This window comes from Lathyrus oleraceus, chromosome 6 (genome assembly GCF_024323335.1).
Source record: "Lathyrus oleraceus cultivar Zhongwan6 chromosome 6, CAAS_Psat_ZW6_1.0, whole genome shotgun sequence".
NCBI classification, from domain to species: domain Eukaryota; kingdom Viridiplantae; phylum Streptophyta; class Magnoliopsida; order Fabales; family Fabaceae; genus Lathyrus; species Lathyrus oleraceus.
Genome location: NC_066584.1, coordinates 176,933,325 through 176,957,037, shown reverse-complemented (window position 1 = coordinate 176,957,037; position 23,713 = coordinate 176,933,325). Strand labels below are relative to the sequence as shown.

The 23,713-nt window shown below is 36.7% G+C and overlaps 2 long non-coding RNA genes across 3 annotated transcripts; one reads left to right on the top strand and one right to left on the bottom strand.

The window, feature by feature from the left end:
- Positions 1–270: 270 nt before the first annotated feature.
- LOC127092940 (uncharacterized) lies at positions 271–2,221 on the bottom strand. Its single transcript, XR_007792351.1, has 3 exons — positions 1,693–2,221; positions 1,390–1,525; positions 271–584 (listed from the first exon to the last, which is right to left on the bottom strand). It is a non-coding gene; the product is annotated as an uncharacterized LOC127092940 (long non-coding RNA).
- An 11,197-nt stretch (positions 2,222–13,418) lies between these two features.
- On the top strand, positions 13,419–15,676 carry LOC127092939 (uncharacterized). 2 transcript variants are annotated; one of them, XR_007792350.1, is made up of 3 exons: positions 13,440–14,469; positions 14,983–15,245; positions 15,496–15,676. It is a non-coding gene; the product is annotated as an uncharacterized LOC127092939 (long non-coding RNA). The 2 variants fall into 2 exon arrangements; XR_007792349.1 differs by having other exon boundaries at positions 13,419–15,245.
- The last annotated feature ends 8,037 nt before the right edge of the window (positions 15,677–23,713 follow it).

Genomic DNA, 23,713 nt, shown 5'->3' with positions numbered 1-23,713 from the left:
TTCGACCAAATATCAATTAATTTTCTTAAGTTTGTAATATTTTATACAATAAAATAGATTTTAAAAGTAAATGACAAAATATGCATTTTTATTCTCTTCTTAAAATACTATTAAAAGATTAGATTATCAAACAAGTTTTTTCATTTTCATATTTTCAAAACAGTTTTTAAAAATTAGTTTATCAAACAAAATTTTTTATTAATTTTCTTCTTAAAAATAGTTTTTTTAAATAGATTTGAAAAACAAATTTTAAGAACTAAAATTGAAAAGTGTTTCAAACAGGCCCTAAGTCTTTCAAATCTATTGCAATCCAAGTAGCTCCCATTCCAAAGCACAAACTGAATGCTCATGGCCTGGAAAACAACCCAAACACATATTCAGTAGAAACAATTATGCACATGGCCATGATAAGACAACTCTGCCATCATCCAAAACTAAACAGAAAACTAGCTACCAAAGTGATTTCACTACTGCTACACAAGATGCTATAAAGCAATATTGGACAGAATTAAGGTTTATTAACAAGTTATTTCATTTGCGGCTCCGTGTCTGTTTGCATGCTAAGTGATTACCCGCAACAGAACCTGCAGAATTTCATCCAAACTCAGCAAACACAAACGAATCCAAAAGGCATTACCATTTAATATGAGTTTCAATTTCTAATTGGTAACTAACCATATCATTACCATTATTTCAATTAAGTATCCAACTAGTAATCCAACAATTTCAGCTAGCTGTAAAGTGGTATAACAGGATCCTAACATAAATGAATAAGAAACAGGAACAAGAACACATCAACAATAATTCTGCAACATAATACTTTAATCAACTCAACATTTTTCATAACGAATCAAACTAACTCTAGTTAACATTAACTTTTATTAAGAACTCGAGATTAGACATAACTATAAAATCAGTTACAACAAAAAACAAACATAAATAACTCAATATCAAAATTCGTTTACAACCATCAGATTTCATCATTTTTATTTTAACTGAATCGAAATGCTTTAGCTACTAACCAATCTTAACCCAACTCATTCTAACAATAACTAACAACTAAATAATTTAATTTTAACAATTAATAAACATGACTAACTCAACATTATAACTTCTAATTACTTGACTAAAAGCAACCAATAACACTTAACATGCATTACATTCATCCAAATCTAACAAATACTAACATAATCAAAGTTTCATTAACTAATTTCCTAACAGAAAATAACAACTCATAAGCAATTTCATAACAGAATTGGATAATAACTACCCTAACTGTTTTGTGGGTTTGGAGTGAATTTAGATTGAATTTCATTGGAATTTAGGTTGAGTTTCTAACTGATTTTTGGAGAGAGAGAGAGAGAGAGAGAGATTGTTATAAAAGCTAACCTCACCAAAAGCTCAAACCTTCTTCACTATCCAAAGCTCAAATCTTCTTCACTGTCAAAAACTCTAATCTTCAACCAGTTCATAACTCAGTCTTCATACTCCACATTTCTCCTTCATCATCACCATTAACAAAACCCTGCAAAGAGAACCGTTTCAGAACAACACTTAAATAACCTACTAACACCACCACCACCAGAACTCACTCAATAACTACCAAGGAAAACGCAGAAACAGAAAATCGACAGAAGGAAGAAATCGGAGAGGCAGAAGCAGGAAAAAACAAAAGAGTTCAAAGGGACGCACCTCGAGTTTCGTCGCAACTTGTAGAGACGCGAATCAGCGTGTCTTCCTATTCACCTCCGTGCAAAGAACGAATCGAACCAAGCTTCGTATCCACTCTTCATAACGGCGGCGCAAAGCACGGATTTGGTACAGTTTCAATCTTCAATCGCAGATATTTCTCGCACAATTTCGAGTCGGAGTTTGATTTTCATTGTTGAGTTTGGACGCGGATTCAAATTTTCTTCTTGTTTCTTCGTGAGATGTTGTTGCCGTGTTCATGATGAGATACATTTCGATTTTTTTTCGTGGCGTTTTGTTGAGTGGCGGCGGTGAAGCGTGCAGATTCATGAGGTTCTTTGGCCTATTCTTGGAGATTGATTATGGTGAACGCGACCATGATTCGATCTTTTCTTCCTGAACGCAACGACGTAAACAAACCGAGGCCGAAGTCTCCATGGAGAAAGCGGTGCAAGAGATTCTCAAAATAAGCGCTTTTTTAGGCTTCCGCTTCAGCTCACAGGAAGAATATGAGTAGGGCATTTGTGATTTCATCCAATGCACTTTCAGGTTTGGGATGTTTGGGCCTAGGGCCCAAACGATCGATTTCCTATCCGCACCCCCCATCAACCTTCAGCACCCGCATGGCCATTCATTTTGGTGAAAAGATCCTTGGCCTAATGGCCATTGGATAAACCACTAAATTCCTTTGGTTGTGCACACCACCAAATCCGGGCCTGCACCCCTCCTCCATTGGATCAATCCTTGGCCCACTGATTTAAGGTCTTTCACATTCCTCTTACACTGTTTTTTTGCTCTTATTTTTGTATTAGTTTAGGATATGGCTAGTTGATTAAGATTAGTTAATTAGGGTTTTAGAGCTTTAATTAGTTTAATTAGGGATTAGTTAGTAATTAGAAATTAATTAGGATTTTTCTTAATTAAATTTATTAGGTTTTAGAAATATCAAATTGATTAGTTAGTATGCTTTTTTTAAGACTTTGGTTTAATTGGAATATTAGTCTAATGAGGGCTATTTGAGATTAATTAGGTCTTAATTTTGTTTAGATTAATTAGGTTATTAGAATCTTTAGAAATACATTTGTAATTAGGTTAAGAAATTAGAATTTAATTGAATTCATTGATTTTAGAATTTAATTGATTTTAGAGTTTAATTGTCTCTTAGAATTTAATTGATGTAGCTTAATTTCTAACATTAGAATAATTTTAGAATTTGATTATACTTTAGGCATAGTTAGATTTTAATTAGAATTTAATTTGTGCTTGTAATTGGATATCTTATGAAATGACCATTTTACCCTTATGGGTCTTCTTTTATTATTTTTTACCATATAATTTAATGTTCCCTTAGGAATCTTTGACATAGATTTTTTAATCAATCTTTGACTAACTATATCATGATCCCTTAGGTCAGTTTGGTAATTTATACCTTTTAGATTAAGTTTTAACCTAGTTTCCTTAAATCAATTCAAACCTTTCGATTCGAGTTGATCAAAAGCAATCTTGATCAACTAAATCCTTTGATGTTGTATAATCTCACAGTCTAGATTGAGTGACCAAAATACCCTTGGTCACTTAATAAGACTTTTCCTGTAAGCTGTGGAGCTCGAAACCTCAAGTCAGATTCTAAATCAAGGCATCCTCAGTCATACCAAGTAGTGGATAATACAAGGCACATCAAAGGTGTCATCTTCAAGAGATTGTCAAATCAAAGTAAGAATTGTGTGGCGTGAGCCTTAAGTAAAAGAGAAGGAATGGGACTGGAGAATTCCTACCCCCATTCTGAATATCTTTGGGTATGAAACGAATGACCCAGTCGCTCATCGTATTCACCTCTATTTATAGACTTTAGCATAATTCAAGTCATACGATTGATAAGCCTCTCCCTTCACAAAGCATCATGCAATAAGCAAAGACTACATCAACAACTTATCAATCATGAGTAAAGTTGTATGACACGTGCCTTAAGCAATAGAGAAGGAACGAGACTAGATAATTCCCACCCCCATTCTGAATATCTTTGGGCACGAACGCTTGACCCAGGTGCTCATTATATTCACCTCCCTTTCTAGAATTTAGTGCAATTCGAATCGAACAATTGATAAGGTCTTCATCACTACAAGAAACAACGACAAAGATTCTCCTTAGCAACTTGAAAGTTAATATAAGAATTACATGCCACGAGCCTTAAGTAGTAAAGAAGGAATATGACTGGAGGTTTCCTACACTCATTCTGGATATCTTTGGGTGCAGTACGTTTGGCTCTTTGCTTATCGTATCCACCTTTACTCATAGACTTTAGTGTGGTTCTTATCCGATAACTATCGAGTTTATTCCACTCTTTCATATCAATCATTTCCTCTTGCCTTCTTAATCATCTTGTTTTCAGCCCTAGTGGGCTGAACTACGAAAGCTCTGATCTCCTTATTACACTATAAGGATACGTAGGCAGGAGAATTCAGATTCTTTCGAGCTACCTTATTTATTAATCAATCATTCTTCGTTCATCAATCAAGACCATCTTTTTGAGATCAACTATACTTCTCCTTGGACTCCTTGTACATCCTTTTAGGATAATATAACGGATGTCCACCTCATCAATCGAAAGTTGTTTGGATCATCCCCAAACATTTAATTCAGTCTTTTGGGTTTAAACACCGATTTGCTCTTCGATTTAGAGTCTATCTCTTTCTTGGATCCAAGATATTATTATTCTTTGATCTCGAACTATTTGTTCCCCATCTAGTGAAATACTACTCCTTGTACATAACAATACTTTCTTTTGGGCCCCGTATATACCCTTTTAGGATGATATAGCGGTAGTCCATCTTGTGAATCCAGAGTTGTTTGGCTTGTACCTGAAGTTAGCGGAAATATACCTGAATATATCGCATGTTCGAACATACAACAGAGTCGTCATTAAACTTTATTTATTCCTGAAGGAAAGGGAAAACATCGATAAAACCTAGGGGAAAGTGATATACTGGGTAAGGAAGTCGGTTATGTGAGGGGAATGTATTAGCACCCCAAACATCCATGGTACTCCATGGAAACCGTTTCGATTGTTCTCGCTCGAATGGGTGTGATATCTAAGTATTACTCACGAAAATAATGGGAAAAGGAAAAAAATAGATAAAGTGCTCGGTGAGGATTAGGGCCATCATATCTACGTATCCTCATAGTGCAATGAGGAATTCAGAGCTCCGTAGTTTGAAAAACTAGTGGTAAGAGATGAAAAGAAGTTGTTCTCAAAATATGGTCAGAACCAAAGGATTATATGATTTGAACTCCAACAGGGGTGAAAATATGAACCCAAGAGTAAAACTAGCATAAACCAACAAGTGAGGCCCTACAACACTGTATTGGAACAACTAAAAAAGAATGAATTAAGTGTTTGGTTTCACAATAACTCTTGGTTCACAAAGAGGTACAAGATGGCGCATAAAGGTATAATGTATTTGGCTCAAAGAATAAGTATATCACGTGAAGTGAATGAAGGTAGAATATGAATGAATCATGGAGATGAATGGAATCAAGTGACCGAAATCACGGAATAGAGTATTTGGTAACAAGTGACTGAAAAGGTATATTGTGCAACCAAAAGTCAAGGTATATTGGAACCCATTGGAGAAATGAGATTCATACCATAAAGGGAAACATGCATCTTGGCCAAAAAGAAGGAATTAAATGTTTGGGGACAATCCAAACAACTATTGGTACGAATGCAGACTTTTCATTAGGCGTAAGGACGCATATGGGATCCCACAAGAAAGTGTATCTGATTTAAAAGAAATATTATGTCACTAGAGTGGACAGTTTATGATTGAAGGTAGGTAGCAGATCATGAAAGATATGAATGGTGCCCTAGGGCTGAAGAAGGAATAAATAGGAGTATGCTCGCAGAGGATTCGCATCCCCGTGCCTACGTATTCTCATTGTGCAGTGAAAAAATCATAGCAATTGTAGTTCGGAACTACGAAAACCAAGAAAGAGATTGAGAGTGATGAAAATTATAACTTATACAAATAAAATGGTAAAATGGGAACTCACAAAAGCAACTGGCTTCGAACCCAAGAGTGAAAAGGTACAGACTAATACATGGAGGAACAGGGGCATACCCACTGTATTGTCTTACCAAATGGAATGAATTAGATGTTTGGGTATAAGCCAAACGACTCTTGGTTCACAAGGCAGACTGTTTATTAGGCGTCCTAAAAGGACGAGTATGAGACCCACAAGAAAGTATTGTTGGGTGCAAGGAAGAATGTATCACTCGTTGGGGTACAAATAATTTGAAATCAAAGGAGAATAATATCTTGGGTCCATGAAGGAATAAACTCTGAACCGAAGAGCGAAAGAGATATTGACTAGGACGCGGAGGAAACTAGGCATACCCACTCCTGTCATAACTAGAAACAAAGCAAATTAAATGTTTGGATACAAGCCAAACATCTCTTGGTTCATAAGGCGGACTATTCATTAAGCGTCCTAAAAGGATGAACATGGAAACCAAGGAAAGGTGATATTTGATCTCAAAAAGATAGTATTGATGGATTAATAAATAGGGTAGCTCGCAAAGAATCTGAATTCTCCTGCCTACGTATCCTTATAGTGCAATAAGGAAATCAGAGCTTTCGTAGTTCAACCCACTAGGGTTGAAAACAAGATGATTAAGGATGCAAGAATAGATGATAGAATGATTGAATTGAAATAATTAGAATGAAGAGTGAACTAAGAGAGGCTTGATAGTCGATTGATAAGAATCACACTAAATTCTATGAATAAGGGCGAATGCTCTAAATAGCTAGGGCCTACGCCCCGTACGCAGAGTCACTCTAGACAAGGATATGAGAAATTTCGTCTCATCATTCCTTAATACTTAAGTCTCATGGCGCATGATACTTCTCTTAATTGACAAGTTGTTGGAGGAGGATCTTCATTATTTCTCCTTGTGTCGATGTTGTCTTGTATGAAGAAGACTTGGTAGTTTAATCGACTCGTATTATACTAAAGTCTATGAATAAGGGCGAACGCTTTGAATAGTCGGGGTTTACACCCTGTACGCAAAGTCGCTCTAGACAAGGATAGGAGAAATTCCATCTCATCATTCCTTATTACTTAAGGCTCGTTTCGTACAATTTGAATCATATTTACCAAATGTTGACCTTTGATTTGTCTTGTATAATCCGCTGCTTGGTATGGCTGAGGATGTCTTAATTAAGAGTATGACTTAAGGCTTCGAGCTCCACAAATTAGAAGAATAAGTCTTATCAAGTTACCAAAGGTCTTTTGGTCACTAAATTAGACTCTGGGAATAGACGAGTTCAAATGATATAATTGATCAAAATTGTTTTTGATCAATTTAAATCATGGGTTTGATTTGATTTAAGAAACTAGGTTAATCCTAATCTAAACGTTAGAAATCAATCAAACTATCCTAAGGGATCATGTTAATGTTAAGACTTGATTAAAATTCTATGTTAAATTCTAATACTAAAGGAGCATGTGATTATATGACTAAAACACCAAAATCACCCCTAAAGGATAAAATGGTCAATACATAAAATATTGATAGCAAATTTCTAACCAAGTAAAAATCAATTGAAATCTAATCTAAACAAACTTGATTAAATCTAAATCTAAGGGATCTGACTAAACTTAACCAATTTTATAACCTAATTAAACTAATAGGTTGATATTCCTAAAAATTCGATTTTACTGACCAAAGCAATTATTCTAAACTTAATTCTAAATATCCGGATCTTTCTCATCCAATCACACTTTAAACTCAAAATTAACTTCTTAATCTCTAATTAATTCTTAACCAAAATGTTTCTAATTAAATTCTAACCTAATGTTAATACCTAATTAAGTTTCTAAAGAGAAGTTGATTATCTAATCATTTTAATCTAAATCCATAATTCTAATCATCCTAATCTAATACACTAATCGAGAATTAAAATCTATCAAACCTAATGAACAAGAAAAATTAACAAAAAGACAAAGAGAAACAGAAATGGGCCAAGAATGTTAATTATGGCCCAATGGACGGATTTGGGGGTGCAGGAAATAGAACCAAGGTGCAAATAGGAAGCACGAAGGCCCAAACGAAGCCCAAATTGGCCTCAAGGGGTGCAGGGAACGTAATTCGCTTGGGCCTAGCTGGAAAGGCCCACAGACTTGTCATGGTTAGCCAAAAAGGGGGGTATGCGTAAGGATTATGGGGAATGAGTCAGTGATTTCCATAAGGAAGAAATTGCTTGGGCCAAAGGCCCAAGTCTCCCAAGCAGCATCCCAGACTTCGTCCAATGAAGAGGAAAATTTTACCTTGTACCCCTACAGTTAGCCCCATACCCCTACATTTAAATATTTTTGACCAAAATACCCTCATATAAATAGGGTATATTTTCCATTTCAATTTTTTTTTACCATTTTCGTTGAAGAGATTCGAAGAAGAAAAATATTTGGCTTTTTTGCATTGTAAACCGGAACACTCAGAGTAAGTCTTCCGGTTCATTAAATGTATACCGGAACACTTCTCTAAAGAGTTCCGATTTTTCCATTTTAGGGGCACTGAACCTGAAGTCTTTTAGAAAGTCTACCGGTTTGGAATGTTGTATACCAGAACACTTTCTTAAAGACTTCCGGTTTGGATGATGTATACCGGAACTCTTTAAGAAAGTGTTCCGGAAGGCATTTTTTTTTACTAACCGGAACTCTTCTTTGAAGTGTTCCGGTACGTAATTTTTTTTTTAATTTTAATTATTTTTTTAAACATTTTTTTTTGCAGTGGTTCGAAGACGAGGTGCAGATGGTAGGATTCCAGTCCGCACGTTAGACCGGGGTGCATCTTCATCTGCAGCGGAGCCGGCTGGATATCCAGGAGGGCCGTACGATATGTCTCTTTTGGTGAAGTACGAGCATCATGTTGCTCGACATTTATGGTTCGGTGAGGTAAGTAAACGGGCTATATTTGAAAATGAATAATAGTTGAATATAACATATTTTGTTTTCTAATATGTGTTTTAATTTTTTTTTAGGAAAGAGGTCCAAAGAAAGAGTTGAAGGTTGCTGGACATGGACTGAAGTTGACTTCTAGGGTTCCATTGGCTCTTCCACCACAGATGGAGAGTTGGGTATCTAGATCTGGTTTATCTTCACTGCAGAGAACCAGTTTGAACAAGATAGACACAAATCTTGTCTCTGCATTTGTGGAAAGATGGCATCTAGAGACATCTTCATTTCACATGCCGTTTGGTGAAATGAGCATTACTTTAGATGATGTCGCATGTATACTTCACTTGCCCATCAGGGGTGTCTTCTGGAGTCCTCGGGATGTGAGTGAAGAGGTAGCTATTGAACTTGCTGTTGACTACCTAGGAGTGTCACGGGGTCAGGCACAGTCACATGTTCGTAGCTGCAGGGGGTCGTATTACAAGTTGGAGTGGTTATACGATTTATTCGTACATCATAGAGCTGCTTCCAGCTGGGCATATGCGACTAGAGCATATCTATTGATGTTGGTGGGTTCCACCATATTTGCTGATAAGACCTTTACACTTGTAGAGACACGATACCTCCTCCTGTTTACGGACTTGGATGGATGTTCAGGATATAGTTGGGGAGCAGCTGCACTAGTTACCCTCTACAGATATCTTGGAGATGCGTCCATGTACAGTTGCAAACAGCTCGGTGGATATCCTACTCTCCTACAGGTATAAAATTTAATTTTGTTTATTAAGTGTTGGATTTATTGTATAAAATACGTTAACTTAATTTGTTTTATTTATTATGTTTGTATTTTGTAAGAGTGTTGGATTCACGAGTACTTTCCAACTGTTGGAAAAATAGGGGAGAATTGGAAACCTGCTGATAACTGTGGTCTTCCCCGAGCGATGAGATGGTCGTATAGGCAGGGAGTCCTGAAGGTCGATGATTTACGACCTATTTTGGACGAGCTGACACCTGCCGACGTCATATGGCGACCATTTGAGGATCATAGAGCATGGTGTGTATTTGATGAGATATGTCTTTACAGGGGCTGTTTGAAGTGGGGTGAAACAGTTGTCCCATACTTGCCTGATAGATGTTTACGTCAGTTCGGGTATAGGCAGTATGTTCCATCCCCACCTCTGGATTGTATGATGGCGACGGATATTGATGTTGATTGGATCAGTTACCATCAGAGTGTTATCGCTGTGATCGGTTCATCTACCGTGGCCACCACTCCATCTGATGCAGTAGACGGTTATCTGGAGTGGTATTATTGTGTTTCCCATCCACGGTTGGTCCCTCCCCATCGTGACGCTCCTAGAGAGGTACCAGTTCCTGTATATGACGCCGGGCCATCTGATCCTGATTGGGCTCGTGTATCTACATTGATTCATCGCTATCTGAGACAGGTTAATGCCGAAGAGGAAGATCCACAGTTTTCTTATTTATTTGAAGCTTTGCATATTTCTCGTTCACATTGATTTTATGTATTAAGCTTTGAATATAATAGACATATTAATATAAAATTCATGTTTTGATTACATATTTATGTTTTGAGTACATAATCATGCTAATACAGGTGTAAGTAATTGCCAATGTTGCATACGTCCTGCAAATCCTACCATCCAAGTAGTTATTATATGAGAACGAAATTTCTTCCAATCTAATGTGACCGGTGGCAATGGAAACCCCTCTTTCATGTTAACCTGATAAAGTAAAATAATTAAAAGATTAAGTCATATAACATAAAATATTAACTGAAATAATGTTTGTATTTAGGCATATAAATACGTACCTGAACCCAATGATTGCGGTTAACAAAACCAATGCAATAAATAGAGACATTTGGTGAATGTGAACTTGTCATCGGAAAGAAAGTCATGCACGGATTGCCTAAACAGACAAGTACAACATTATAGCGATTCTCTATCAAGTAACCCATATCTGGTAGACTCGTCCATTTTTCAGGTGGCTGTGAACCAAAGGATTCTATCATCAAAGATTCTCTCACTTCTGACAACCGATTAGAAAATAACTTGTCATACAAAGTTGACATATCCTTGTCTATTATTTCCAACCCTAACTCTCTACGAACCATTGGCCAACCATCCTCACCATATCCATGCAATGATGCAATGACTCTAAATCCACAATTACCATCTGATTCAACATTAACTACATCTTCAATGTATGACCTAATATGATTAGGAAATTGAAGAATGAATTGTGGTTGCTTCTTTGATAATTTGATCTTCTTCGAAGCCTGTGATGGTTGAGATTGCCTTTGTGAAGATTGAGATTGCCTTTGTGAAGATTGAGATGCCTTATCAACATACTCATGATACGAAGGGTCCCTATAAACATCATAATTTGCTGGTTTTTTTTCTTTCTTCTTCACTCCTCCTTTGGTTTTTATTTTCTCAGGCAGTGGACACAATGTTGTCATTGTTGGGTATGCTAGTTCACATACCCTACTCTTTAATGCACTTTTCCCAATAACATCTAATGACCTAAATCGTCTCCACAACTCATCCATTACAGAAGTCATATCCACCTCTGATCCATCATCTTCACCTACCTCTAACTCAACTTCCATAGTTAGTTTCCTCCAATGAACATGAACAACATCAATGGGTATCGGTATACCACCTAGTCTGTATCTTCCTAACTCACAAGCACAAGGTAACCCATAAGATGTTCTAAGAGTACAACCACATATTTGCCTGTTAGTTCCAACATAATCAACTCTCAATAACTCTTCAGTAATACGTCTCAAAGCAGCTCGAGATACGGAACCACACAAATAACCATAAAAGGGACTTACGTGCGCGTGCTCAACTTCGTAAAAACTCTTTTGAAAAGAAGCTCTAATGTTTCCCAGTTGTAACCTCAAGTTGTTATTCATTGCTTCCCAACATTTGACCATGTCACCTATACTGTTTCCTAACATCTGCTTTAACTACCAATGAGCAGATTCAACCCTAAAAATATTGAAAATAACACATAAAAAATACATAGAAATAATATCAGATATAAAAATAACACATACAAAATTATAAGACGTACCGATTAGTCGTTGTGTTACCCAAATGTAGCACTCGATTAATCCATGCTCCAACAAATCTATGCCTATGTGGAGTCAACCATGTGTCTTTCACATAATTAATAAATCTACTATAATCAACACATGCTTGCTCAAGTTGATGCAACCGCTGACCATACTCAACCTCATCACTAGCCCAGACAACTTCCATCCATAATGTGTCTATCGTCTTTTGCAGGTCATTCACCACATGTTGTTTGCCTTTGGCACCAACGTTTTTGTTAATGTGAAATATACATAGCAAATTAGTCGAGCTGGGAAACACAACTTCAATTGCTTTCATCAAAGCAAGATCTCTACCTGTCAAAATCACTTGTGGACACATGTCTTTCTTCACAAACAACTCTTTTAATTTCTCCAATACCCAGCAAAAATTCTCTGTTTGTTCAGACTCCATATACACAAATCCAACAGCAAAAGTCAACTCGGTCGATGTCATGCCAACAATTTCAAACAAAGGTTGTCTATATTTGTTTGTCTTGTAGGTGCTATCCATAACTAACACAATCGGAAATATATTCAACAACTTAACTGAATCAGGATGTGCCCAAAATATCTCTCTCACCACTTCCGAGTCATCCTTTTTTCTACTCCAATACACATATCCTGCATCCTCAATAAGCTTAAACAGATGTTGTATCTCACTCCTAGGACCTCTTATCTCTTTTTGTATCACACTCTTATGTTTGTATACTTGCGTAATCCGAGTGACATTCTCAGGATAATTGTCTTGCAAGGAAAGCAATATGTGTCTAGGTGCTACATGTCTCTTTGTCAAATCAGCGACATGTTGCTTCTCATCTGTGGTCAACCTACCAATAAACGAATGACCTTCTAATCTATCAGGTAAACCATGATTATGTAACCCACATTTTACATCAATCTTCCAACCAGATCCATCTTTCGTCGGAGTCGACCTGATTTTAAATGGACATCCACATTTCTTCGACGCACTTTGGGTACCACTATCACTAATCTTGTGTTTCCCACCTTTATCACAACCAAATATTATTTTGTTACTTCTCCCTCTCTTCCCCGTTTCAGTATCTGAACGACTGATAATAACAGTTACTTTATTGTTGATTCCAACCTCTTTAATCCATCTGATAATCTCTTCTCGTGTATCAAATCTTTCCGTCGTCATAAACGCATCAGTAGTATCTACACATATTTGGGGAAGATTTTCCATTCCTGCAAAATAAAAAAAAATAAAAAGAAATAAATTTTTTTTTTTTTAAAAAATTAAAAAAAAAAAAATTAAAAAAAAGTGAACCGGAATACTTCTTGAAAGACTTCCGGAACACATATAATACATACCGGAACACTTCTCCAAAGAGTTCCGGTATGTATAAATTTGTTCACCGGAACTCTTTCAAGAAGTGTTCCGGTTTTGTAAATTTTTTTTAATTGAACCGGAACTCTTTCATGAAGTGTTCTGGTTCATTGATTTATGTGTTCCGGAACTCATTCTTGAAGTCTTCCGATTTAAGAAAAATACATATCGGAAGTCTTTTTGCCGGAGTTCCGATGCGAGAGGTGTAAAAGTGTAATTTCTGAAATTTTCAACTAAATGCTAAAAATAAAATAGTAAATTGATTAAAACCAATTAAGGGTAGAATATGAATTTTTAAAATTTTGTAGGGGTATGGGGCTTAGGGTAGGGTTATAAGCTAAAATTTGCAATGAAGAGTCACAACTCGCCGCAACGAGCTTCCTCACCTCGATCCACCATCCGCGTCTCGTGTTCTCTCTCGGAAAGGACGTCGAATGAAGAATCAAGGACGACGAATAAATTTGATGTGCCGGTCTTCGAGATGTCCAAAACGTGAAGCTTCATCGCGTCGGATCCCAGTATCTTCCATCTACTGCGCGCTATCGGTGATGAATCATGATGACCCCAAAGACCGTCTAATCACGAAACCAGTAACGACTTGCAAACGCGTCGAATCAAAAGAAAGAGATCAGAAATGAGGAATACTTATTGACCTGAAACTACGTGTGTATGAATCTGCGATTATTGATGCGATTATTGATGCGATTTTCTGTGAGATTCTTCTTCTTCTTGATCGGTTCCTGTTCATGAACATGGCCGGAAATGGATCTTGTACTTGTCTCGAACACCAAAGGCCAATCGAATATGAAATTGTTGTTACTTAGATTCGTCTTCGGCTTCGACAAATCGATCTCCTCCTCAACCCCGACCTCCCTAACCAAATTGAATCTTCGAAGTCGCGATTTATTCTGATTATGGAGTCGTGTACAATCTCTGCATAAGTATCGAAATCTTGTTTCTTTCTGCTTCCTGTTATACTTCTTCTGACTTCCATGTTTGTTAGGTAGAAAGTGAGAATATCGCCTTGCCGCGTCAAGATCCAAACTGTGGAATTGGAACTTCCAGCTGCAGAAAGGGAAAACTCGTATTGCAGAGCAAAGCTGCCTAGTTGCAGCAAGAACAAATTCGGATGCAAGAGGAAGTTTCGCTTGCAAAGTCCTCGCGGAATGATTGTGGAATATGAAATGATGGAGGTGAGACTTTGAGAGAATGAAGAACTCAGAATCCGTCTGGAATTTTCAAGGACGAAAATGGAATGAAGAGTGCAGGATCAAAGGATGGTGGCTTGAGGAATGATTTGAGGTGGTGAAGAAGATGAAGATTGAAAACTCCAAAAAGGTTCTGCAGTAAGGTATGTCCTTTTATAGGTTTCAAAGTCGGTTAGAAATTTGATGAAACTCACTGGTTAGGTACACATACCAAATTCAGTTAGAAATCTAAGTTGAAAAATGAATTTTCTATTATGAAAATGGTTATAGTGTTGTTAAAAATCATTTTTTTGATTGAAATCTGTTGGAAGTTAGTTTAACAGAAATCCTATTAAAGTAGTTAGTATGTTAAAAAATGTTAGCATTAGTTAGTGTCAATTCTGTTACGACCATTTGTTAGTTAGGTTAATCGGTTAGTTTTAGGTTTAGTTAGTTAACAAGCTAAATCAGTTAGTTTTACTAAAAGTCAATCAGTTAACAAGTTGGTTTTTGAGTTGGTTTCAATTTGTTGTCGGTTGGTTGTGAAGTTGTTAAGTTCTGTTACGAAGTTTGTTTTAACTTCTCAATGAAATACAAAATTCATAGAACTCTAAATTGAAACATGAACTTTCCTGTTATGAAAATGGTTGGTTGTAATGGTTGTTGTCAGTGTGCAGGTTGTTCATGGCTCCGGATTGTTGTGTGTTAGCTTTATGGTTAGAAAATATTTGCTGAATGTTGGTGTATGTGTCTGCAAGTTTGGATGCAATGAAAGGAATTTCTTTTGGTGGCTACTGCTAGTTGCATTGTGGGTCTGTTTTCACGGATTGAAGCATTGTTGTGGAATTTTGTTGTAACTTGGCTCCGTGATGCAGGTTGCAGGTCGTCTGCAGTTTTAGAAATGGTTGCTAAGGATTAACATGATGACCTACTAGTGCAGGTGAAATGCCGGTTTTGGTTAGTTTGCTAGGCATGCTTGAACCAGTTTTGTTTTTATTATGCTTTAAATTAGAGTAAACTTTGTTAGCCTTGCTTGATGGTTAAGTGTATTATTTACTTGTTTGTTAGTCATTTTCTATAATTGAACACATGTCGTTAACTTGAAATGGGCTCTTGTTAGGTTAGCCACTGCAAGTTGAAAGTCTATTATGTAATGATTCCCTTAAAGCAGATTGATTCTACTCTTTCAGGTGAAATGCATGTATCATGGTGATGGCGGCCAATGCGGTCAAATGGCCTTGAACTTTCTTTTCAGTAGTATCGTTATGTAATGTGACAAAGTAAATGTAGATATAACAGTGGTTGTAACTCTTGATTTATGTGATAAAAACCATATTTTGTGATAAATATCAAATCAATTTAGTTGCTTCATTAAGATCATGCATGGATGTCTCATGTATATAAGCTACATGCTTAAAATAAAATGCAAAAAGTTGCCAAACCTCAACTTTAAATGCCACATACTCTTGAACCTAGCTAAATGTGATGAAGAGGTTCATGGAATGATTATGGTTTATGTTTGTAAAAAACTTAGTGGTGATCCAAGTAAAGCTTTATGAAATGTTTTTATGGAATGGACATGATTTAGGATTTTATTAGAAAATTTGGATTTGTTTTAAGCATGTGATTGTAAAATGGAAATGGTTTGTGACTTGTATTGATTTGTATTTACAAATTAGATGTAATTATGAATATTGGCTTATGGTTAAAGGATGAATGTTGTAATGTATTAAGGTTCATGTGAAGATGGTTTGAAATGGTAAGTTGTTCATGAAGGGCTTTAGTCATGGAAATTGAATGGAAATATGGACATGTAATAGGCTTCAAGCCGAAATTAGGGTTAGGTCATAGGCATTAGTTGGTTGACTTTGGTCAACTGGTTGACCAAAAAGTCAACAGTTGACCAAAACGTCAACCTTTGTAAAAATGCATTTTTGTCTTTTCTTTTGCAATGGACTATGTAAATGCTATTTTAATGAATGAGATGCCTTTATTTGTATAGAAAACCCATTATGATTGAATGTAAACAACTTGATTTCAAACATGAATTTTGCCTTACAAAACCAAACTTAAAGCCATGGTCTTTAAAACATTTGAATCACAAAGACCATGAATGTATGCTGACACATGAGTTAAACGGACCACAACAAACAAATGAATCAAGGGTTAATGACCTACAATGCACTAATGAATCACAATGGAACCATAAAAAACAATGGGCCGGAGACCAAGAACCAGTGCATTCATGAATTGTGAATCATGGGCTTATGAACTTGAAAACACCCTAGGTTTAGAATCAGTGGATTAGGGGTGGCCAAATGGAATGCACATGTATGGATGCTTGATCAAGGTCCTGAGTCAGATAAATCCCCAAGTATGTGGATATGTAAGTCAAATGACAAACTTGATGAATGATTTTCATGCCCAAAGAAAATTTGATGATTGGAGATGCATGACATGTTGGTCAAAAACCACACTTTAATGTATTAGGGTTTTGAAGTTATCACAAGGGGAAAAGTCGAGCCAACAAGGCACACAAGAACCAAGGTTTCCTGATTAGGATTTTATGGTGCATACCATCTAAACAAGGTCCTTAAATGAGTCGAGATGTTTTATAGGCATATTTCTAATGTATGAATCCTTAACCAGGGTTTAGATGGCCATTACAAATCCCAGAGAACATCCTTAAGGTCCTATAACCAAATTACCAAGAAATTAGGGTTTCAACCTAATAGGTGTGCAATACCATAATCAACAAGATTTTTATCAATAAAAAACCATTATTCTATGATGCTTGTTAGAAGGTGTTGACCATGAATGAAAGATGCACGTGAACGAGTCTCAAGTTATAGGCTAGATAAGAAACATGGAGGGCAAATTTTGGGGTACAATAGTACCCAGACATTTAATACAGTCTTTGTTTTTGGATTTACCCTATAGCAGTAGCCATGCTAGCCCACGTATTGGTAAACGCTTGTTTACTCTTTGGTTCCAAGTTCCTTCCATTTGTGGGTTCCCTTGATACCATTTTGTTGGTACAAGTTATATTGTTCATCACTTATCTTTCTCTTTATTCTCGTGGTTCCACGAACTACGTTTGCTCTGATTTTCTCATTGCACGATGAGAATACGTAGGCACGAGGATGTGAATCCTTGGCGAGCATAATCATAATTATTCCTCTTTCCTCCTTAGGGCATCATTCATATCTTTCATGATCCATTATCTACCTTCGATCATAAATCGTTCACCCCGGTGACATACTATTTCTTTGACACCGAAACATAGTTTTCTTTGGAATTCCATATATACCCTTTTAGGACGATATAACGATATTCCGCATTTGTACCTGGAGTTGTTTGGCTCATACCCAAACATTTAATTCCTTCTTTTTTTTGGCTAAATACCATATAGCGACAACCATGCTAGTCCACTTATCGGTTAACGTTGTTTCTCTCAATGGTACAAATCCCATTTCTTCTATAGATTGCAATACACCTTACTTTTGTTTTCAAACTATACCTTTTCAGTCACTTGTTACCAAAAATTCAATTTTGTGACTTTGGTCATTCATTCCATTCATCTCCATGACGCATTCATATTCTACCTTCATTCACTTCATATGATATATCAGTCATCTTTGAGCCAAATACACTATACATTTGTGTTCCATCTTGTACCTCTTTGTGAACCAAGAGATGTGTGTGTTATGAAACCAAACACTTAATTCTTTTGTTTTCGGTTGTTCCAATACAGTGATACCATGCTGTAGGCCCTCACTTGTCAGTTCATACCATTTTACTTTTGGGTTCATATTTCACCCCTTGATGGAGTTCAAATCATATTATCCTTTGGTTTAGACCATACTGTTATCACAACTTCTTCTCATCTCTTATCACTAGTTCTTTGAACAACGGAGCTCTGAATTCCTCATTGCACTATGAGGATACGTAGGCATGAGGGCCCTAATCCTCACCGAGCACTTTATCTATTTCTTTCCTTTTCCCCTTATTCTTTTGCGGGTAATTTTTAGATATAACACCCATTTGAGCAAGAACAACCAAAACGGTTCCATGGAATACCATGGATGTTTGGGGTGATAATACTTTCCCCTTGCATAACCGACTTCCTTACCCATCATATCTCTTTCCCCCGTGTTTTATCGATGTTTTCCCTTTCCTTCGGGAATAAATAAAGTTTGATGGCGACTCTGTTGTATGTTCGAGCGTGCGACGCGTTCGGGTATATTTTCGTTAGCTTCACGCGAAAACCTACAGGGTCACACACAAAAGGACGGATTAATGGGAGATAGAGTAAATAAGGAACACCATAAGATACAGTGCACTTAAGTGAACTATAGAATATCGTAAGGTACGGTGCACTTAAGTAGAATACAAAACGTGGTAAGTGTAGCTGTGTATTCGTTACCATTGGAGATATTGACTAAATCCAAGGTAAACCATACAAAGTCGAGTCGCCACCGCACTTCTATTTATCCAAAGGAATGGTTAGAAGGCGAACAAAAACCTATAAAGTTTTACAAACAAAACTAGTAAAAGAGGGTCAGAGATCTGGGTAAGGGGGTTGGTTATGCAATGGGAAGGTGTTAGGCACCCAATGCATCCTAGGTACTCCTAGGGAGCCCTTTTCACGCTTATTGCAAAAGGTTATTGTTTATGAAAGTTATTTTGTGCAAACATGATTGAAGAGATGAGGAAAGAATATACAAGTTTATTTACATTTTGTGTTTGGATGGATGAACTCATTGCCTACGTACCCTTTCATGAAAGATAAGGATCAAAACCCTGTAGTTCGGGTAAAAGATTTTAAAACAAATGAGTGGATTGATTGGTCCAAAAGCCTTAAGGTCTTTTGTTATCAAAGGGAGAAAACTCGACCTGAAAAACCACAAGTCCACCATGTGAGGATAGCTTCGACATGCTAGTGAGGGGTTAGCCCTATAATAAGCATGAAAGACTTATTATCCACTCACTAAGGACAAAGGTGAGTATTACATCTACCACAAAGATAACTCAAACCTAATAGCAAAAGGTTATGAAAAATTTGATTAAGAAGTGATCATTGAAATCACAAAAGAAGCACATTTGAGTGGGTTGCATTAACCAATTAGAAGTATGTACAAAAATGGTCAAAGTTGACTTAGAGATTCAATTCACAATGAGTGTTATGAAAAGAAAGTTTGAAAATCAAAAAGCCTAAGGCTTAGGTTTCTAATGTTGAAAACAAGTCAAATGTTTGCACAAATAGTTTTTTTGGTTTTGGGTTAAGATGGAGTGAAAAGGTTAATGGTGATGGTAAGGGATAAAGCCAAAATAGGAGTTCCTTTCTCGAGATCATAGAGATGATCCAAGTAAGTTCCTTTGGAATAAGGCAACACAAGGTATAAGCAATAAGCAAGTCTCATAAGAGAAACCACGGAAAGAGGAAACAAAATGCCAATCAATGAACTTACATCCAACTCCTAACAACAAAACTTGAAACAGAATGCCAATAGATGGACTTACATCCAACTCCTCAAAACAAACAGGAAATAGAAGGCCAATAGATGGACTTACTCCCGACTCCTAACAAACAAACAAATGAGCAAAAGCAAACACAATGCAAAGCAATCAAGCAAACAATGCATCACACACTATATATAACCAAGAGGCTCAATCAAATAGGTGGGCTTTAGTCAAGAGGGGTCATGTCAACCTCGACAACCAAGCCAAACTGTAATGGTAAGCTGTGAACTCTTAACCGCTAACATTGAGAGTTAGGGTGAAGCTGATGAAAATAGGAAATGAGGATGAGACCTCATGCTCTCAACCCTGGCCTGGGTGAGCTCAATGATAATGAAAGCGTGGGGATCCAGAATGTGGGATCCTATTCCACTTGACAGACTCTAAACAAGATCTTGGGTACTTGTTCAAGAGCATCAGCACGTAGTGCGAGCATAGTGAACGACTCACTGAATAACAGGGGATTGATTGCTAATCCCTTCTATCCGTCAATTGCCTCTTCACTTAGGAGGACTTATCAAATAACATGCCTCACTTGGTCTTTGGCACAAATGTAAACAATCACAAACAGAGCCTCATAAGGAGGACTTCAGCCAAAATGCCTGCCAAAAAGGTGACAGGACTTCCAGACTACATGGAGTAAGATAGTAGCTACCTAAGTGGTGTATCAACCATAATCCAAAGCTCAAGCAAGAGCTAAAAGCAAGCAACTAATGTACCTGCACAAAAGCTAAACAGTTAATATCTCAATCAGAAAACAAACAGACAGACAACCCAACTTTCCAATATTTACAACTTAATGAACAATGCTCAAGCAATAAAGTGAACTCATGAGCATCAATTAGAACCTACAAAACAGCAAGAGTTAGTACTCAAAGGAATTTGTATCCCACAAAGTGAGATCAAACCAATCATCAAAGCTAAATGTCCAAACTTGAAACACAAAGCACAATTAGTTTATGTACAAAACACTAGTACAAAGACTAGGTCCAAAACCAAACCAAATGATCAAAACAGAAGTCAATCGTTTGCATAATGCACATTCAAACAATTAAGAAAATGTCCTCAAAAGGACCAAGATCAATTCACAAGGCAAATGCTTCAAACAATTCATGTCATGCAAAGGCAAACAATGTGCACAAAGTTGGACATCCAAATTAGAAAATCCAAATCAAAATAGAAAAGCATCCAATGACTATGAAATTTTTTATGTGAACTCAACATGTCATGAAAAAGCAATGTACAAAAGATCAAATCCAGAAGAGCTCAAATGATAGGTGAACAAAAATGCACAAATGCAAGGCAAAAAATGTGACACAAATTGTCACAACATATCTTCATGTGTCCAAAACAGTGATAGCATATGATAAAAATTCCAAACCAAAACTCAAAAATCATATCACATGTGAGGATCAAGCATGCAAAATTTAAGATCAATTGGATTAAAGATGAGCATTTCACAAAGCAATTATCATGACAGATCAATTTAACACAATGTTCAATCAAAAAATATCAAATAAAAATCCAGAATCAAACAAATCATGAAATAAATCCTATAAAAAACTAGAGATCAAAACAAGAATGTGAAAAAAAATTGGGATCAAATTGGACATTGTTTCAATTTTTAATGATTTTTTAAAGTTGAAGAAAATAATGAAATAACCAAATGAAATATGGAGGGAAAATGAAGTTTAAAAATAAATCAACAAATGCGCTACCAAGGAATCGAACACACGCCTGGAAATGAGAAAACAAATGAAATTCAGAGAATGCACACGCCAGGATCGAACACACGCTAGGCAGGAGAAAAACAAATGAAATTCAAAACGCACACGCCAGGACTCGAACTCACGCACGCCAGGTTCAAAGCGCTCCAATGCCAAAACGCAGCGTTTCATCACAAACCCTAGGGACTGAACCAGACGGCCGGAACAGTGTTTCTGGTCGTCTTCTCCGGCCGTCTCCGGCGGAGTCAACATGATTTTTTTTCTCCAGAAATTGGCAAATGATATACCGTTCGAACCAGCATTCAACCTACATCTCAAATGTGCTAATGATTTCATCTAATTCTCCCTAACATGCTCAGATCGAACGAAAATATAATCATGCTCAAAAATTCCAGTTCATCATACAAGCTCGTTTCTCATCCATTTTCAAAAGTAAACATATCAGTGTGCTCAGTGTAACAAGATCTACATGTTTATGGCAAGAAAATGGCAAAAGGAGATGGTCGAATTTCAGCTTACTTGAAATGGCAGTGGATGAATTCGCGTGCTTAAGCTTCCTCCAGCTCCAGATCAACTTCCTTTATCCTTTAATGAGGCTTTATGCAAGAATTACCACTTGAAACCAACTGAATTCTCTTCAATTTCAGAAATTCATGTCCATGAAGATTCACTTGTTCTGCTCAAATCTGAACCGAATTCTTCAAGCCAAAGGTTGATTCCTCCTCAATGATACACGATGAACCAGATTATGCAAAGAAAATGAAGGTTTGTGTGAAGAATAGAGAGATTCGAAGAGAGAGAAAAAATGGAGGGAATGGAAAATTTCAGATCTGAAAATGCTTCCCCCTTGCAAAATAGTTATGATTTAGCTTATATACCACCTGTTAATGACTTTGCTAATCACAATTTGCCTAGGCTAAACATGATTAAGGAGATGTGAGGTGTTTTGCAAAAACGGCAAGTGTGCTTAGCATGTGGTCATGTGTACGTGAACAGTGCCATGTTGAGCCTTGTTTTCACTTAAAATCATTCAATAATCAAGATGGGATTGGTATTTGGCTTGCATGATCAACCAAATTTGAATTATCAAATTTCCCTCCAAAATGCACATGTGTGAACAAGTGATCATATGAGCTTCTTTCATGCAAGGTAATGATTCATTTGGAAAATATTGGTCATAAGGAGCATTTTGCAAAAAGAGTGGACCAATTTGGAGTTTTGGATCAAAAGTTATGCCATGTTGAACTTCCATGAATACTTTGTGATCATTTGGCCATAACTTCTCAACCAATCATCAGATGGACATGATATAGGACTTTTTGGAAATGGGAGAGAAAGATCTTCAACTTTCATGTTCACCAAAAATTCATTTGAAGCTTCTTTGATGTTAGAAAGTCAAGTTGAATGTGGACCAAAAATTTGCCATTTTTGGAAACTTGAAATTATAGGTCATTTTCCATTTTTGGAAACTTTTGCAATGACTTCAAAATATTCAAGATAGATGTTTGAAATGATGAATAGGCCTTGTATGAACATGATTGAGGTGTAAAAATTCATTTCCCCAAATCATAGCCCTCAGTTGACTGCACAGTTGACCTTCATGGTCCTCAGATGACCTGAAAATGCCTTGATGAACTTGGGCCTCTACCACTTGGTAAGATTGCTTCAAAATGAAACCCTAGCTCATATAAGCTCTTGTAATGATCATATCGTTTTCATCTCAAAGGGAATACCTCCTCACTTGCACAAAGGATTCTCTTGATGTGTTTGACCTGTTGACTGCTTAAGCTGCAAGTAACAAAGGTTAATGACATATTTTTGTGCATTTGGTTAGCAAACAAAAAATGAGAAAAACAATGATATACAATGCAAACATGCTTGATGATCAACAATCACTCACAAAGAGATCCCAACCATAGGTAAAGGAAGCAAGATGCTCAATGATCCTTGAGGCTTAAGCTATGAGATGCTATGATGCCATGAGGGATCTTAGGATAAAAAGTTGGGGTCTTACAGTAAGGTACCACGCACTTAAGTGATTTTAGGTATACCATAAGATGTGGGCCACATACACTTAAGTGGGCTTTTTAGCTTGCAGCCCACACAAGTGGTTCTATAAATAGAACCCTTATGCATAAGCATTTCACTTGATGAAATTTCG